The sequence below is a fragment of the Mirounga leonina genome, unplaced genomic scaffold (assembly GCF_011800145.1).
Source record: "Mirounga leonina isolate KUSES-001 unplaced genomic scaffold, KU_Mleo_1.0 Mir_93, whole genome shotgun sequence".
Lineage (NCBI taxonomy): Eukaryota > Metazoa > Chordata > Mammalia > Carnivora > Phocidae > Mirounga > Mirounga leonina.
Genome location: NW_023270854.1, coordinates 55,531,713 through 55,537,712, shown reverse-complemented (window position 1 = coordinate 55,537,712; position 6,000 = coordinate 55,531,713).

The window sequence follows — 6,000 nt, the reverse complement described above, 5'->3', positions numbered from 1 at the left end:
GTGGCTTTTAAAGATGAATATAGTTGACCCTTGAACAACATAGATTTGAACTGTGTGGTCCACTTATACACAGATTTTTTACAGCACAGTGCTGTAAATATATTTTTTCTTCCTTACGTTTGTTTTTCCTAATAACATTTTTTTCTCTAGCTTACTTTATTGTAAGAATTCAGTATGTAACACAAATAACATACAAAAATATGTGATATTGACTGTTTATGTTACTGGTAAGGTTTCCAGTCAACAGTAGTTGACAGTCAACCAGTTAAGTTTTGGGGGAGTCAAAAGTTATACCAGATTTTCAACTGTGGGGGGGTGGCACCCCTAACCCCTGCATTTTTCAAGCATCAATTATATGTACAGCCTGCATTATCTGTGCTAATAATCAACCTGATCCAAAACATATTAGTTGTGCCTTTGAAATTATTTTTATGAGTTTGAAAAAGATCTGTTTGTAAGAAAATGACTTTTTTTTTTTACTTTTTAAGAAACCAGTATGTACTCTGAGAACCACATTTTATTTTTTTAAACATTTTATTTATTTGACAGAGAGAGACACAGCGAGAGAGAGAGAACACAAGCAGGGGAGTGGGAGAAGGCTTCCTGCTGAGAGGGAGCCAGATGCAGGCAGATGCTTAGCGACTGAGCCACCCAGGCACCCCTGAGAACCACATTTTGAACCCAGATCTGCAACCTACCAACTCTGTTATCTGCTTAGATAACTTCCCTGTACTTCAGTTTCCCCATCTGTGAATGAACATGATAATGGAATCTACTGCATAGGGTTGTTGTGATAATTAGATTAGCCAATGTGTGTAAAGTATTTAAAACCGTGCCTGGCACACAACAGAAGGCTTGCCATTATCATCACCCCTGCTATTACTACTACAATTGCTGCTGCACAAAGAAGTCAACTTACTGATTTACAGATACTAAAAGTAAACTGTAAAAAGAGTCCTGACCTTAGAGTCATGCTGGTGCAAAAAAAAAGTGACTTACCAAAGATCACACAATTTGTAGTATTAGAACCAAAACATGTCATATCTCCTGATAATCTATTCTCTTATTAAGCTATTGGCTTCTTCCTGAGCTTTTTATTTATCTTAACTAGTTAGTCAATTTCCAGGAGCTATGCGATTCTTTTATGAAAAAGAATGCTTTTATCTAAGCATACTAGGATGCTGTACAGGTATATTGTCCAATATGGTAGCCACTTGCCACATGTGGCTACTGAGCATTTGATGTGTGACTAGGGTGAACTGCAAAATACTGTAAGTGTAAAACACACACAAGATTTTGAAAACTTCCCATAAAAATAAAATGTGAAATGCTCATTAATAATGTTTATGTTGGTTATAAGTTTAAATTATAATATTTTGAATATATTGCGTTAAATAGAATATATTATTAAAATTAATTTCCCCTGTTTCTTTTTTACTTAACGTTGCTTCTAGAAAAGTTAAAATTGAGTATCTGGCCCACATTTGTGGCTTGCATTATATTTATATTGGACAGTCCTGCTCTATACAAGAATAATCTCTATGTCCAACTTTGAAAGCTGAAAATATTGTTCTGTTTAATAAATCAAGAAGTATTCTTTGGCTCAAAGGAACTATCATCCACCTAGTCATCCAAGGTAGAAATCTAAGAGGTATTGATGACCCTTCCCCCTCCTTCTTCCACCCCACACACAATAGTGGTTGAATCATTCTCAAATCTGTCTCCATCCCTTCTACCAGTGCAGTCCTCACCATTCCTTATGTGGACATTTCAACTCTACTTGGCCACCAGCCTTGGGTCCCCAAAATCCATCTCCTACATTGTTGCCAGAACAATATGTATCTAAACACAAGTCAGATCATGGCACTTTACTGAGAAGGCCCTTCCCTCGATTTCTATTAACAAGTTTACTGGCATGACACATTCCCCTAACACTATGACTTTGACACTGCTTACTTGTCCAGCCTCATCTTAACTCCTTGCACATGCTACCTTTGAAGTGATACAAAGAAATTCTTAAATATGCACATTTTGTTAAGTATTCGGTTGTGGTGGGAGTGTGAAGAGTGGAGAAGAATGGAGAGGAAGGCCTGGGCAATGGTGTGAAATGATTACTTATTATATTTATAAACTCATTAGTAAATTTTTTTAATGAAATATAAAACACAGATTCAACATCCTACATGTCCTGGCCAATGTGTTAAAAACAAGAGAAAAAAACCCGATCTGTATGGTTTTATCAGACACATGTTAATATGATTCCTCTGGTTTCCTCAAAACTGTGACCTCCTGAAATAAAATTATATATGAAAAGAGTTTGGTGCCTGGGACATGGGTGTATATTTAATCCACAGTTACTTTCTAACCCTTTACTCATATCTCGCCTCCACCAACCCTACCTCCATCATCATAAGTCTCTAGGTGGAAGCCCAGGAGATGAAATCCAAACTTGCAAAAATATAATGGACGGTTTAAGCAAGAGATCACTTTGAAGGCCTTTATCAATGTCACAGACCACTGATTACCAAGGAGCTTAAATATATGTTATTGCATGGAAGAGCCTTATTTATTGAAAATAGTGGAGAGAGAAAAAGAAGAGCACAGGAGGCAGCATGAGCAATAACTGGAAAAGAAAACACATTTCATGCCTGCTTCTTTCCTGACAAACAAATAAGAAGAAAGAAATCATGTGAATGGCCAGGTTATCTCTATTTCAAAAAGCGTATGTCATAATATACAGAGATACACTGGAGAATTTCACTTAGTAGTAACATGAAACTTTCATCTTGATGAATGAAAGGTAATTTGCTTCTAGCTAACATTCTCACTAACTATCCTGCTCAGTAACTAACTTCACTCTCCCTAGTAAATTCTAAAAATTAAAACAGTTCTATAATAACTGACTTACATACTTATGTAAATCAATAATTATGGAAACATCATTGACACCTTGATGAAAGTTGCCATTTTCACTGTGATAATGCTAAGATTTTTTTTCCTTCAGATATGTAGAGTCCATTTTTTAATTTTTAATATTATAAGAACTTTTTAACAGCCATTACCCTTCTGACTTAGTATGATTTGTACTCAGACTGATGGATTATTTGGAACACATAATTAATAATTATTTGCACTGTTACCAAAATGAAGATGCATTTACACAACTGAACTTCTCCATTATTTGACAGCTGGTCAAAAACAAACATTCTCATAGGCTTTATTATTAAGCTGCCTATATTTGTAGAATCTGCAAGTCTGAGAAATATTTAGAATCCACCTAATCCACCTTCAGACCCAATTTAGGCATACTATTCAATTCATCAAGAGGTTTTCCCTTTTGCTCTCAGATATAATTCATCAGACTTTTATATAATGCTTAAACAACTTTTAAGCTTTTTGTAAGTTTAACTATCAAAGTGACACCTCTGGCTAATTACTGCACTAAGAGGCTGATTTCCTACGTCAGAATTCCCCACTTTGAGAGAGTTCTGGCACAGGGTGATACCTGCTTATAACTGGATTAAGATTACCCAAATTTTGGGAAGATTTAGCTTTTACAGCCCCCACTTGGGCAAGGCAAGATGAGATCATCATTCTTTTCTGGTTCCCACAACTCATGTTTTTTCAATATACAAGGTTAAGAGGATTTCAATCTAAAATTTACATTATATTTCTGTAAAATTACATAGTGGGAGCAGCAACACTAGAAGTTTTAGCTCTCTGAGGATGCTAAAACAAAGACACAGTGATGTTGCTGTGACCTTTTCCCCAGACTTGGCTGTGCTTCCAACATCCCCATCCTCACTTGCTCTCCAGTCCCAATCTTTCAATCCAAGGGAAAGCAAACCATGCAACATGAGCCAAATCTGGACTGCCACCTGCTTTTGGTAAATAAAATTCTATTAGAATACAGCCACGCTCATTTGTTTACTACGGCAGCTTTCATGCTACAACAGGAGAACTGAATAACTGTGACAGAGATCATATGATCTGCAAGCCTAAAATAATTACAATCTGGCCCTTTAGGATAATATTTCCTGACCTTGGATCTAGCAGGATCAATGAATTCTCTCTTTCATCCCTTCCTCCTATGTGGTGGATGACCAATCAAGGGAACTCTTCCACTTTTTCAAGAACACAGCAAATACATTCAAGCCACAAAATGCTCTTTGCTAGTAATACTCTCCTTTACCTTCACTTTGTTGAGTTCCAACTCATCCTTTAAAATTCAACTCTAGTGTCATTTCACTTGAGATTCTTTTCTTGACTATCCCATGAAATAAAACTCTTTTGTATCATTTTATTCTATAAACACATTTATCAGAATTTATCTCATTCTCTTTTAAGAATATCTTTTGTGCCCTCAAGTACATCAATAAGTTCATCTGGAGAGAACTGATGTCTTTACTACATTATCTTACCAAACAGACTCATGGTATCCATTTATTCAATTCTTCTGAAGAGCTGTTTTGAGCTATTCTTCTTCTAATAATACCACTTTGATGCTGAAACAGTATCATATACAACTTTGTATTTCATTTTCCCTAAATCCCCATCCAATCCATGCCTGTCACTCCCCAGGTAGCCGAAAGCACAGTGCCCAGTTCATAGTGTAAGATAAACTCCAAAAGGATTAGAAATTAAATGTAAAATATTAAACTACACAAGTACAGTTGACCCTTGAATAACATGGGTTTGAACTGCGTGGGTTCAGTTATACACAGATTTTTTTCAATATACATACTACGGTACTATAAATGTAAATATTATCTCTTCCTTTTGATTTCCTATGTAACATTTTCTTTTCTCTGGTTTACTTTATTATAAGAATACAGAATACAATCAGTGTTATTGGTAAGGATTCCAGTCAACAGTAGGCTATCAGTGGTTGAGTTTTGGGGAAGTCAAACATATGCAGATTTTCCACTATATGGAGGGTTGGCTATTACCTCTAACTCCTCTATTATTCAAGGATCAACTGTACTTGAAAAAACCATGATGAATTCCTCTATAATTTGATAATGGTAAAAACTTTCCTAACTGTAACTCAAAATTCAGAAAGAATAAAACACTGATAAATTTGATTCCATAAAACCTTAAAATTTTTTTTATAGAAAGGCAACATGAGTAAAGTAAAAGGACAAATGACAAACTGAGAAAAAATATTTGCTATATCTACCATAGAAAAAGGGATAATGTTCTGAATATAGCTTTTAAACATAGAGAAGAAATAAGCCAACACTTTACTGAAAAATGAGTTAAAGATATTAAACTAAATAAATGCAAATAGTTAACTCCATAAGAAGATACTCAAGCTTACTCATAATAAGAGAAATGAAAATTAAACCACAGTCAGGTATTTATCACCTAATAGACTGGCAACAATAAAAACATCTGAAATCTGTTGATGAGACCTTGGGAAAACAGGCATTCATATACTGTTGATGGAAATTCAGAATGATACACTAATGGAGGAGAATTTGGCGACTTCTAGCAAAACAACATATGCATTTATCTTCTAACTCAGCAATTTGACATCTAACAACCTAATCAAAGATACACTGGCAAAAGTATGAAAAGATATATGCAGAAGGTTATTCTTTTTTTTTTTTTTAAGATTTTATTTATTTATTTGACAGAGACAGAGCGAGAGAGGGAACACAAGCAGGGGGAGTGGGAGAAGGAGAAGCAGGCTTCCTGCCAAGCAGGGAGCCCAATGTGGGGCTCGATCCCAGGACGCTGGGACCATGACCTGAGCCGAAGGCAGACGCTTAACGACTTAGCCACCCAGGTGCCCCCACAACGTTATTCTTTACATCATTTGTAATAGCATAAGACAGGAATAACCCAAGTGTTCATAGATAGCAGACTGGGTGAGACCACAGAAAACTATGAAGCTACAAAAAGGAAGGAGGAATATCTCTATATTAATACTATGGAGAGATCCCCACCATATATTGTTAATTGGAAACAGCAAAGTACATGTGGTATGTGTCTGCT